Below are 13766 nucleotides of genomic sequence, written 5' to 3'. Positions count from 1 at the left end.
CTTGACTGCAGCTTCTAGGAGCCCGGTCGTCATGGTAACGCGGCTGTCCTGTGGGCTGGTTGGAGGATGGGGGAGGAGGACAATAAGGTCCTCGCGCTTTGGAGCCTTGTGGGGCAAAAAGGCGGGAAAAGGGGTGAGAGGTGAATGGGACGATCATTGGAGTTCGAAGCAGCAGGCAGGACTCCTGGGAGGGGAGTGGGCCGTGAAAAGGGAGCAGGGTGGGAATTAAGTGTAGGGGAGGAGGAGTGACCTGGAAAACAGAAAGACAAAGGGTCATGAGAAAAGTATAGAACCCAAGCTAAATATCTATTGAAAGCGTGATAGATACACCCCTCTAGTTTTTTTCTTTTTAGAGACAGGGTCTGGCCGCGTCACCCAGGTTGGAGTGCAGTGGTGGGATCGTGACTCTCTGCAGCCTTGAACTCCTGGCCTCAAGCGATCCTCCCGCCTCAGCCTCCTGAGTAGCTGGGACTACAGACGCACGCCGTCATGCCCAGCTAATTTTTAATTTTTTTTTAGTAGAGACGGGGGTCTTACTATGTTGCCCAGGCTGGTCTCGAACTCTTGGGTTCAAGAGACCCTCCCGCCTCGGTTTCCCAAACTGCTGGGATTACAGGCGTGAGCCACCGCGCCTGGCTTCTGATCTTACAGTAAGAGAAATGTGTAGAAAAAGAATAAAAGAGAAAAGGAGAGGCTGCTATAAAAGGCATGTAAGGAGAAGGGGGAGGAACGTGAACTGAGGCAAAAGGGGAAGAAATAAAGAGCGTCTTAAAAGGTTAACTTGGGTCAAAACTCAAAAAGGGACAGATGTCACCCAAATCTCAGTGTGAAGATGAGGTGGATGTACGTTGTAATATGGGCTTTTAAACTGAATGTGTGTGTGTGTCTACGTGTTACTGGAAAAAGCGGTCCCAATCCGGACCCCAAGAGAGAATTCTTGGATCTCATGCAGGAAGGAACCCAAAGCAAGTCGCAGAGTGCGGTGAGAAGAGAGAGTTTATTGAAAGCTACACGCTTACGGAGTAGGGCGTCCTCAGAAATCAAACAGAGGAACACACTGTCTTAAGTTTTTCTTTTCTTTCTTTTTTTTTTTTTTTCTTCTTTTTTTTGAGACAGGGTCTTACTCTGTTGCCCAGGCTGGAGTGTAGTAGCATGATCATAGTTCACTGCAGCCTCCACCTCCTGAGCTCAAGCGATCCTCCCACCTCAGTCTCCCAAGTAGCTAGGACTACAGGCATGCACCACCACAGCCAGCTAATAGTTGTATGTTTTGTAGAGACAGGGTATTGTCATGCTACCCAAGCTGGTCTGGGACTCCTGGACTCAAGGTATCCACACTCCTCAGCCTCCCAAAGTGTTGGGATTACAGGTATGAGCCACCGCCCCTGACCTTTAAGTTTTTCTTATATAGGGGTCTTGTTTTTGTAGAGACTAAACTAAGCCGAGTCAATGTGCAGATGGGCCAATGGCATGACAAAATTTATTATTCTGTTAATTTAACTATCCTTGACATTCTAGTAGGTAAGTACATCAAAGCAAAACTATAATTATCTTTCTTCCTTTTTTTTTTTTTTTTTTTGAGACAGAGTCTTGATCTGTCGCCCAGGCTGTAGTGCAGTGGCGTGATCTCAGCTCACTGCAACCTCCACCTCCTGGGTTCAAGCCATTCTTGTGTCTCAGCATCCCTAGTAGCTGGATTACAGCTACATCCTTTCACCTCAGCCTCCCAAGTAGCTGTGACTGCAGGCATGAACCAGTGCATCCAATTAATTAAAAAAATATTTTGTTGTAGAGATGGGGTCTCACTACTGGGATTGTAGGCATGTGCTACGACGCCCAGCTAATTTTTGTATCTTTAGTAGAGAGGGGGTTTCGCAATGTTGGCCAGGCTGATCTCGAACTCCTGGCCTAAAGCAATCCTCCTGCCTAAGCCTCCACACCCAGCCAGAATTATAATTATCTTAAAAGCACATATTGTTATGGGTATTGGGGCATCTGGATTTTCTGTAGTTGGAGGAGTCTGTCCTTGCAGGTATCTTTAAGCTGTTTCCCCAACTGTAAACAGCTATGGGTTGTGACTGACAAGGAATGTGCCTTGTTAGTTTCAAGATGGAGCTGAACTTAAAATGGCTTTATGCTGGCTCTCTGAGGCTCCTGCTTCCCTAGCACAAATGATAAAGTAAAGAGGTCTGGATAGAAGGATAAGAGAAAATCTTAAATTTTGTCATGCAGAAAAGTTAATGGTAGATAATTGTTGGCAACTAATGTGCTATTATTTTTGAGTAGCACATGATGCAATTGTTGGTAAGGCCTCACCTCCTGTCTCCACTTTATTTATTTATTTTGTGTATTTATTTTTTTGAGATGGAGTCTTGCTCTGTTGCCCAGGCTGGAGTGCAGTGGCACAATCTCGGCTCACTGCAACCTCCACCTCCCGGGTTCAAGTGATTCTCCTGATTCAGCCTCCTGACTCAGCCTTCTGTCTCAAAAAAAAAAAAAAAAAAGAGGACAGTAGTACATATCTTGCAAGGTGGTTCTGAGGATTAGAGGTAATGTATAGCAAGTATCTGTAAACACTTCATAATGGTACCTGTCATTTCCTCTTCCCAGCCTCTTCCTTTTTTTTTTTTTTTTTTTTTGTTGTTGTTGTTGTTGTTGAGACGGAGTCTCGTTCTTGTTGCCCACGCTGGAGTGCAGTGGCACAATCTCGGCTCACTGCAGCCTCCACCTCCCCGGATCAAGCAATTCTCCTTCCTCAGCCTCCCAAGTAGCTGGGACTACAGATATCTACCACCACACCCCGCTAAGTTTTATTTTTTTAGTAGAGATGGGGTTTCACCATGTTGGCCACGCTGGTCTCAAACTCCTGACCTCGAGTGATCTGCCTGCCTTGGCCTCCCAAAAGTTCTGGGATTACAGGTGTGAGCCACCGTGCCCGGGCCCAACTTCTTTCTTCTTTTACTTTTTCTTCTTCCTTTTGCTTTTGTTTTCTTTTCTCCTCTGCCTCCACCTTAGGCTTTTCAACACCATCGTCTAAGATATATGACATATACTAGTGGAATATCTTACCAGTGGCATAGATTATTGGCTGCCTGAACTATTGTGGTGCTACTTATTTATTTATTTATTTATTTATTTTTTGAGACAGACTCTTGCACTGTCGCTCAGGCTGGACTGCAATGGTGTGATCTCGGCTCACTGCAACCTCCACCTCCTGGGCTCAAGTGATTTTCCTGCCTCAGCCTCCTAAGTAGCTGGGATTATAGGTGCATGCCACCATGCCCAGCTAATTTTTGTATTTTCAGTAGAGACGGGGTTTCACTATGTTGGCCAGGCTGGTCTCGAACTCCTGACCTCGTGATCCACCCACCTCGGCCTCCCAAAATGCTGGGATTACAGGTGTGAGCCACCAAGCCCGGCAGCTATTTATTAGGTCAAGAATAAGATGGCACAGACAGTTAGCTGGCTGGACTATCCTGGTTGTGGGGAAAAGCAAGACAGATCAGATTGTTACTGTGTCTGTGTAGAAAGAAGTAGACATAGGAGACTCCATTTTGTTCTGTACTAAGACAAATTCTTCTGCCTTGAGATTCTGTTAATCTATGACCTTACCCCCAACCCCGTGCTCTCTGAAACATGTGCTGTGTCAAACTCAGGGTTAAATGGATTAAGGGTGGTGCAAGATGTGCTTTGTTAAACAGATGCTTGAAGGCAGCATGCTCCTTAAGAGTCATCACCACTCCCTAATCTCAAGTACCCAGGGACACAAACACTGCGGAAGGCCGCAGGGACCTCTGCCTAGGAAAGCCAGGTATTGTCCAAGGTTTCTCCCCATGGGATAGTCTGAAATATGGCCTCGTGGGAAGGGAAAGACCTGACTGTCCCCCAGCCCGACACCCGTAAAGGGTCTGTGCTGAGGAGGATTAGTATAAGAGGAAGGCATGCCTCTTGCAGTTGAGACAAGAGGAAGGCATCTGTCTCCTGCCCGTCCCTGGGCAATGGAATGTCTCGGTATAAAACCCGATTGTACGTTCCATCTACTGAGATAGGGAAAAACCGTCTTAGGGCTGGAGATGGGACATGCGGGCAGCAATACTGCTTTGTAAAGCATTGAGACGTTTATGTGTATGCATATCTAAAAGCACAGCACTTGATTCTTTACCCTGTCTATGATGCAAAGACCTTTGTTCACGTGTTTTTGTCTGCTGACCCTCTCCCCACTATTGTCTTGTGACCCTGCCACATCCCCCTCTCGGAGAAACACCCACGAATGATCAATAAATACTAAGGGAACTCAGAGGCTGGCGGGATCCTCCATATGCTGAACGCTGGTTCCCTGGGTCCCCTTATTTCTTTCTCTATACTTTGTCTCTGTGTCTTTTTCTTTTCCAAATCTCTCGTTCCACCTAACGAGAAACACCCACAGGTGTGGGGGGCAACCCACCCCTTCACCTGCTATCATTTGTTAGGTCAAGAATAAGATCAATAAAGCAAGTTGTTAGGATTAGAAAGGATAAATCATATGGAATGAAAGCAAGGACTAGAAGTATGGCCGGGCGCGGTGGCTCGTGCCTGTAATCTCAGAACTTTGGGAGGCGGAGGCAGGTGGATGACCTGAGGTCAGGAGTTCAAGACCAGCCTGGCCAACGTGGTGAAACCCTGTCTCTACAAAATACAAAAAAAATTAGCTAGGGGTGATGGCGGGTGCCTATAATCCCAGCTGCTCGGGAGACTGAGGCTAGGGAATCACTTGAACCCGAGAGGCAGAGGTTGCAGTGAGCCTAGATCGTGTCATTGTACTTCACTCCAGACAGAGCAAGACTCTGTCTCAAAAAAAAAGAAAAAAAGAAAAAAAGGAAACGTGCTTAGGAGAGAGATGAGAAGGTATAAGGAAGGAATGAGTGGTATGAGTGGTGAGATAAATAAAGCAGGCTGGGTGTGGTGGCTCAGGCCTGTAATCCCAGCACTTTGGGAGGCCGAGGTGGGCAGATCACCTGAGGTCAGGAGTTCGAGACTAGGCCTGGTCAACATGGTGAAACCCATCTCTACTAGAAATACGGGTGCCTGTAATCCCAGCTACCCAGGAGGCTGAGGCAGGAGAATTGCTGGAACTCAGGAAGCAGAGGCTGCAGTGAGCAGAGATCACGCCACTGCACTTCAGCCTGGGCTAAAGAGCAAGACTCTGCCTCAAAAAAAAAAAAAAAAAAAAAAAAGGGAAAAGAAAAAGAAATAAAGCAGAGGGCCGGGCAGCAGCTTGCAGAAGTTTGGAAGCTCGAGAGATATCAACTCCTACACTTCTTGGAAAGCCGACACTCTTTAAAATTCCTTGCCTCAATGTGATACGCCTAACTGCAGAAAAGATAGGCTTCATGAGAGAATTGTTAGAAATGTGGGTTTTGCAGCCAGGCACAGTGGCTCACGCCTGTAATCCTAGCACTTTGGGAGGCTGAGGTGGGAGGATTGCAGGAGCCAAATAATTCAAGACCAGCATGGGCAACCTGGCAAAACCCTGTCTCTACAAAAGATACAAACATTAGTCGGGCATGGTGGTGCACACCTGTGGTCCCAGCTACTCAGGAGGCTGAGGTGGGAGGATCGCTTGAGCCTGGCAGGTGGAAGTTGCAGTGAGCCGATATCTTACCACTGCACTCCAACCTGGATGACAGAGCAAGAACCTGTCTCAAAAAATTAAAGAAATTACAAATGAAAAGAAATATGGGTTTTGCTTGTAGGGAGTCATAGAATTCAAGTGGTTGAAACTAGAGTCTTGCCCTGTCTCCCAGGCTGGAGTGCAGTGGTATGATCTCGGCTCACTGCAACCTCTGCCTGCCAGGTTCAAGCGATTCTCCCTCCTCAGCCTCCTGAGCAGCTGGGACTATAGGCATGCGTCATCACACTCAGCTAATTTTTTTGTATTTTTAGTAGAGACAGGGTTTCACCATATTGGCCAGGCTGGTCTCGAACTCCTGACCTCAAGTTATCCACCTGCTTTGGCCTCCCAAAGTGCTGGGATTACAGGCGTGAGCCACGACACCCGACTTGGATTTCTTCGTTGTTAGCGAATGATGAATGTGGAGGATCTATGAGTTAGTTGATCCGATACAGCTTGTGCATGGAGATGAATTGAGATTTGATGCAGTTGGCAGTTTAGGGTCATTATGGTTGTGTGAACCAGTGAATAACTTGGTGAAAACAGTGTTAATAAAGTTAATCTTGGCCAGGCACATGGTGGCTCAGGCTCGTAAGCCCAGCACTTTGGGAGGCTGAGGTGGCAGAATTGCTTGAGCTTAGGAGTTTGAGACCAGCCTGGGCAACGTAGACCCTGTTTCTAGAAAAAATAAAAAAAATTAGCCAGGCATGGTGGCACGTGCCTGTGGTCCCAGCTACTTAGGAGGCTGAGGTGGGAGGATCGCTTGAGTGCAGGAGGTAGAGGCTGCAGTGAGTCGATTTTTCCACTGCACTCCAGCCTGGGTGACAGAGCGATACCCTGTCTCAGAAAAAAAAAAGATTAATCTTATAGTCATATGTGGGAGAATTTGAAAGGACAATTGGAAAGCTGAAAGATCGTCTGAGAGTTTTGGGAATCCTGACTCCAGGATGAAATGGGAGGGACAAATCAGGAGAGATGCCTCAAAGGAGCTGGTGATCTGAAGTTGATCATCATCTAAGTAGAGAGGAAGGGAGAAAAATCCTGGAGGGTTAGTGGTGCCACTTGTATAAATGGAAACATGGAAGAGGTGAGATTCTTCTTCTTTTTTTTTTTTTTTTTGAGATGGCGTCTCGCTATGTCACCCAGGCTGGAGTGCAATGGCGCGATCTCAGTTCACTGCAACCTCCGCCTCCTGGGTACAAGCAATTCTCCTGCCTCAGCCTCTTGCGTAGCTGGGATTACAGGCGCACGCCACCACACCTGGCTAACTTTTGTATTTTTAGTAGAGACGGGGTTTCACCATGTTGGCCAGGCTGGTTTTAAACTCCTGACCTCAAGTGATCCACCCGCCTCGGCCTCCCAAATTGCTGGGATTACTGGCCTGAGCCACTGCGCCTAGCTGAAGAGGTGAGATTCTTCTTCACTATTAGGAATGGTGTTTGTACTGTCATCCTACAAACCACACTGACACCTCCCCATGCCTTTTCTCATGTGGTTGTAGAGGTGGTTCCTGCGGTGGTTGAGAGGTGGCCAGATGGATTCTGAAGTCTCTCATCTTTGTGAGTCTATGATCCATGTTCCTCCCCACCTTTTTTTTTTTCAATTTTTTTAGAGTCAGGGTCTCACTCTCTTGCCCAGGCTGGAGTGCAGTGGTGTGATCATGATCACTGCACCCTCAAACTCATGGGCTCAAGTGATCCTCCTGCCTCAGCCTTCCAAGTAGCTGAGACTGTAGGCATGCACCACCATACCTAGCTATTTTTAAAAATTTGTTTGTAGGGCTGGGTGTGGTGGTTCACGCCTATAATCCCAGCACTTTGGGAGGCCGAGGTGGGTGGATCACTTGAGGTTAGGAGTTCAAGACCAGCCTGGCCAACATGGTGAAACCCTGTCTCTACTAAAAATACAAAAATTAGCCAGGCGTGATGGCGCACACCTGTAATCCCAGCTATTTGGGAGGCTGAAGCAGGAGAATTGCTTGAACCCGGGAGGCAGAGGTTGCAATGATCTGAGATCTCGACACTGCACTCCAGCTTGGGCAATAGAGTGAGGCTCTGTCTCAAAAAAAAAAAAAAAATTGTTTGCAGACACCAGGTCTCGCTATGTTGCCCAGGCTGGTCTCAAACTCCTGGGCTCAAGTGATCTTCCTGCCTTGGCCTCCCAAAGTGCTGGGATTACAGACGTAATCCTATACACCACACCCGGCTGGAACACTCTCTGTGGTTGATGTTTGTCATTCTTTTCAGCACTCAGGTTCTAACCCCCCTTCTTGGAGTGTGGGAATCCCATGTCTTATGAATTTAGGGAGCAGATAGACCAACCTCCCAGAGTAGTATTTGCAATTTCCAGATATTCACTTTTGCAGCGTTGTTTCTGGGCATAGCATGGGCATGTCAGCTGGACTCTGCCCATCTGTGCACCTGCCAGACTTTGCTCCAGGAGAGACTGGGGTGGGCATGAGGAGATGGAAAGTAGTTAAGGCCCTGGCAGAAGGACAGAGGATCAAGTTCCTAGGGTGGCAGTGGAGTGGCGCTATTAGCGGTGTCTTGCATCCACAGGACAGGCAGGGGCACAGGTTTGATGTGGGGCATTGTTCCTAGTGCAATAGTGTGAGACCTCCCTCCAATTTGGTTCTCTGGCTGCCCCAGCGATTCCCTGAAATGCCCAATTTCCTTCCTTCCTTCCTCCCTCCCTCCCTTCCTTCCTTGCTTCCTTCCTTCCTTCCCTCCTTCCTTCCTTCCTTCCTTTCCTTCCCTTCTCCTCCTCCTCCTTTTTTTTTTTTTTTGGAGCCTCACTCTGTCGCCCAAGCTGGAGTGCAATGGTGTGATCTCGGCTCACTGCAGCCTCCGCCTCCAGGGTTCAAGCAATTCTCCTGCCTCAGCCTCCCGAGTAGCTGGGTTTACAGGTGCCCACCACCATGCCCGGCTAATTTTTGTATTTTTAGTAAAGACGGGGTTTCACCATGTTGGCCAGGCTGGTCTCGAACTCCTGACCTCATGTGATCCACATGCTTGGACTCCCAAAGTGCTGGGATTACAGGTGTGAGCCACTGCACCCAGCCGGTTTCCATTTTTTAAAAATAAAATGAAATAAAGTAAGTATTCCATTGTCATCTCAAACTTCACTTGCCAAAAACGTGTTGCCACTTCCTTCCCCTGAAATTATCCCCTCTTGGTTTTCCATTGTGGTTGTTGTTACTGCCTTTTTCTAGCCTTGCAAGCTGTAAGCCTGGGACATGAGGGGGGTAACACGAAATTGTGGCTTATTCAAGGGCCCCAGGGAAGACTTGCTGGACTAGATTAGGTGAGGGCCTAGAGAGGAATGGCTGGGTTATCAGGAGGGAGGAGGGGACAGGCTGAAACCAGCTGGAGATCTGAGAGTTCATTCTCACGTGTCCCTTGCATCTGCCCTGCTATACGTTTTCCTTCGTGATTTTGTTCATGCTGTTTTCTGGAATGCCCTGCCATTCCCTCCCTATAGACCCCAAACCCATCTGATTTATCCTTTATGGTTTCTTTTTTTTTTTTTTTTTGAGAAGGAGTCTCGCTGTGTCGCCCAGGTTGGAGAGCAGTGGCACAATCTCGGCTCACTGCAAGCTCCGCCTCCCGGGTTCATGCCATCCTCCTGCCTCAGCCTCCTGAGTAGCTGGGACTACAGGCGCCCGCCACCACGCCCGGCTAATTTTTTGTATTTGTAGTAGAGACGGGGTTTCACCGTGTTAGCCAGGATGGTTTCGATCTCCTGACCTCGTGATCCGCCCGCCTCGGCCTCCCAAAGTGCTGGGATTACAGGCGTGAGCCACTGCGCCCAGCCTATCCTTTATGGTTTCAAACAGCCCCTCCTCTGATGAGTCTACACTCTATTTCAGACTATAGCGATCATTTATACAGTGTTCCTTTCCATTATTTTTGCAGTGACTTGCATAGCTTTTCTTCCTTTTCTTTTCTTTTTTCTTTTTCAAGACAGTGTCTCACTTTGTTGCCCCGGCTTGAATGTAGTGGTGCAATCACAGCTTACTGTAGCCTCGACTTCCCAGGGCTCAAGTGATCCTCCGGCCTCAGCCTCCAGAGTAACTGGCATGCACCACCACGCCTGGCTAAGTTTTTTGATTTTTAGTTGCGTGTTTCGCCATGTTGTCCAGGCTGGTCTCAAACTCCTGGCTGCCTCAAGTGATCCTCCCACCTTGGCCTCTCAAAATGTTGGGATTACAGGCATGAGCCACTGCACCTGGTCAGCATAGCTTTTTTTCCCCAGCTTTTTGATGTCCCTTGTCATTAGATATCTGCTATTAAGAATAGCTGACACTTTCTTTTTAATGCTTCACAGTACCCAGTCTAAAGGTCAGCTTTTAAATAAATACTCGTTAAATTGAATGGAGTTCCAACTTGGCAAGATTTTGGTGGAAGCCACAGCTGCTTTGCTTCAGGGAAGAGCTTTCCACTGGAGCGAAAGCGACCTCTGGTGGCGAGGAGATCAAAGACCTGGTTCAGGAAGCAAGTGTTCAGGCTGGCCCCGCGGCTGGTGGCAACACAGAAGCTGCTGATGACTGGCACGTGAGGGCAGCACTTTTTTTTTTTTTTGAGCCGGGGTCTTGCTCTGTCACCCCAGGCTGGAGTGCAGTGGCGTGATCTTGGCTCACTGCAACCTCGACCTCCTTGGCTCAGGCAATCCTCCCACCTCAGCCTCCAGAGTAGCTGGGACTACTGGCGCCCGCCACCACGCCCAGCTCATTTTTGTATTTTTTTTTTTGTGGAGACGAGGTTTTGCCATGTTGCCCAGGCTGGTCTCGAACTCCTGGACTCAGGTGATTCACTTGCCTCGGCCTTCCAAAGTGCTCAAATTACAGGCATGAGCCACTGCCTGGCCAGCACCTTTATACTCGACCACGTCTGAGCCCTTCTTTTCTCTCTTTCTTTCTTTCTCTTCTTTCTTTCTTTCCCTTCTTTCTTTCCCTTCTTTCTTCTTTCCCTTCCTTCCCTTCCTTCTCTTCATTTTCTTTCTTTTCTTTCCTTTCCCTTTCCTTTCCCTTCCTTTCCCTTTCTTTCTTTCTCTTTCTTTCTTTCTTTCTTTCTTTCTTTCTTTCTTTCTTTCTTTCTCTCTTTCTTTCATTCTTTCCTTTTTTCTCTCTCTCTTGATGTCTTGCTCTATCGCCCAGGCTGGAGTGCAGTGGTGCGATCTCAGTTCACTGCAGCCTCCGTCTCCTGGATTCAAATGATTCTCCTGCCTCAGCCTCTTGAGCAGCTGGGACCACAGTTGTGCGCCACAACGCCCAGCTATTTTTTTTTTTTTTTTTTTTTTGTATTTTTAATGGAGATGGGGTTGTACCATGTTGGCCAGGCTGGTCTCAAACTACTGACCTCAAGTGATTCGCCACCGCGTCCTGCCTACGTCTGAGCCCTTCTTGGTATTTGGGGAGACCTGTTCCTGTTCACACGTGCCACAGAGAGAGGCAATATGGTGTAGAGGCAGGGAACACAGGGTGCCCAACTACCTGTGGCTGTTAAGTAATAATGATGATAGCAGCAGCTGGGCACAGTAGCTCATGCTTGTAATCCCAGCACTTTGGGAGGCTGAGCCCCGGAGTTCAAGACCAGCTTGAACAACATAGTGAGACCCTGTCTCTACAAAAAATAAAATTAAAAAATTAGCTGGGACCGGGTGCAGTGGCTCACGCCTGTAATCTCAGCACTTGGGAGGCTGAGCCCAGGAGTTCGAGACCAGCTTGGACAACATAGTGAGACCCTGTGTCTACAAAAAATACAATTAAAAAATTAGCTGGGGCCAGGTGCAGTGGCTCACACCTGTAATCTCAGCACTTTGGGAGGCTGAGGCAGGTGGATTACCTGAGGTCAGAAGCTCGAGACCAGCCTGGCCAACATGGCAAAACCCTATCTCTACTAAAAATACAAAAATTAACCGGGCATGGTGGCACATGCCTGTAATCCCAGCTACTCAGGAGGCTGAGAAAGGAGAATCTCTTGAACCTGGGAGGCGGAGGTTGTAGTGAGCAGAGAGATCAAGCCATTGCATTCCAGCGTGGGCGACAGAGTGAGACTTTTTTTTCAAAAAAAAAAAAAAGAAAACGAATTAGCTGGGTAGTGAGTGGTGCGCACCTGTAGTCCCAGCTGCTTGGGAGGCTGAGACAGGATTGTTTGAGCCCAGCAGTTCAAGGCTGCAGTGAGCTGTGATTGCACCACTGCACTCCAGCCTAAACAACAGAGACCCTCTCTCTAAAATAATGATAATAATGAGATCAAGTTACTCAACCTCTCTGTGTCTCAGTTTTCCTGAGTGCTTGCTACTTTTTTTTTTTTTTTTTTTTGAGACGGAGTCTCACTCTGTTGCCCAGGCTGGAGTCCAGTGGCGTGATCTCGGCTCGTTGCAAGCTCTGCCTCCTGGTTTCACGCCATTCTCCTGCCTCAGCCTCCTGAGTAGCTGGGACTACAGGCGCCCGCCACTGCGCCTCGTTAATTTTTTGTGTGTTTTTAGTGGAGACGGGGTTTCACCAACCTGGCCAGGCTGGTCTTGAACTCCTGACCTCGTGATCCACTCGCCTTGGCCTCCCAAAGTGCTGGGATTACAGGTGTGAGCCACCGCACCCAGCCTAATTTTTGTATTTTTAGTAGAGACAGGGTTTCACCTTGTTGGCCAGGCTGGTCTCAAACTCCTGACCTCAGGTGATCCGCCCACCTTGGCCTCCTAAAGTGCTGGGATTACAGGCCTGAGCCACCGCGCCCAGCCGCTTGCTACTATTATTTCAACAAACCTTACTTGAGAAACCACCTAAAAAAATGATTTCAAAAAAAGATGGTGTCTCCTTGACAAATTTGCTTTTGACTGAATATTTTTACCGTTAAGGGATTTACAACATTCACACTCTTTGCCCACAGATGAGCAGATAAATAATTCCACTGTTTGAGGTTTACAAGAAATGTACAATAATGGTAGCTGGAGGCAGATCTTGTTAATTTTTCATCCCTAAAGAACAGCGGGCCAGGCATGGTGGCCCAGCACTTTGTGATCACAGTACTTTGGGAGGCCGAGACAGGTGGATTGCTTGAGCCTAGGAATTCGAGACCAGCCTGGGCAATATAGTGAGACACCATCTCTCCAAAAAATGCAAAGATTAGCAGGGCTTGGCGGCGCACACCTGTGGTCCCAGCTACTCGGGAGGCTGAGGTGCGAGGATGGCTTTGGGCCCAGGAGATGGAGGCTGTAATAAGCTAAGATTGTGCCACTGCACTTTTGCCTCAGCAACAAAGCGAGACCCTGTCTTAAAAGAAAAAAAAAAATAGAGAAGGGAAGACAAACTTAGAACAGGCAAGGGACAGGGCCAGGCAAAGTCAAACAGGGCTGGGCAGGTCTCGTGCTGTGAGTCTACATCATTTTTGTCCTCACAATAGCTGAGAGTCTGTTAAATGGGGCATTTCCTGGAACAAGCCTTCTCTGTGGTGAGGGGGCTTTTTGAAGAACTCTTTTTCCTCTAGAGCCATCTCAGCATGGATGAGCAGTTTTTGAACTGTATACTGCAGAGTTAGGGCTAATTTGTTCTGCTTTTTGAAGCATTTTGTGCAAAAAGAGGCTGTTTAGCTTTCCAAGCAAATCTGTTAGAGACAGGTAACTTTTCAGCCACTAGCCTGGGGCCTGGAATTAGTCATACTTTCAGGGTATAAGGAGGTTGAAAGATACACCTGAGCCAAGCTGGGCATGGTGGCTCACAACTGTAATCCCAGCAATTTGGGAGGCCAAGGCAGGAGGATTGTTTGAGCCCAAAAGTTCAAAACATGGTGCAACCCCGTCTCTACAAAAAATTGTTTAAAAAGCAATAGAAATGAGCTGGGTGTTCAGGGGGCTGCATCTCTGAATCCTATCTTCAGGGTTCTGGAGTTAGACAGTATACAAGTTCGACAGATGGTTATTGGTCTTTTTTCAGTTTAAAAAATTATTTTTGAATATTTGAACAGAAACTAATGGAGGGAAGTGTGCCCTCTGCCAAAAGCCTTCGAGATGCTGGAGGAAGATAATAAAAGACTTTTCAGGAAGCCATTTTCAAGAAGATGCTAGAGTATATATAACAAGAGAGCCTTGTTTTCAAGAAACCTGATAACTTGATGGG

Source organism: Pan troglodytes, chromosome 6 (genome assembly GCF_028858775.2).
Source record: "Pan troglodytes isolate AG18354 chromosome 6, NHGRI_mPanTro3-v2.0_pri, whole genome shotgun sequence".
Classification (NCBI taxonomy): domain Eukaryota; kingdom Metazoa; phylum Chordata; class Mammalia; order Primates; family Hominidae; genus Pan; species Pan troglodytes.
This window is presented reverse-complemented; position numbering follows the sequence as displayed.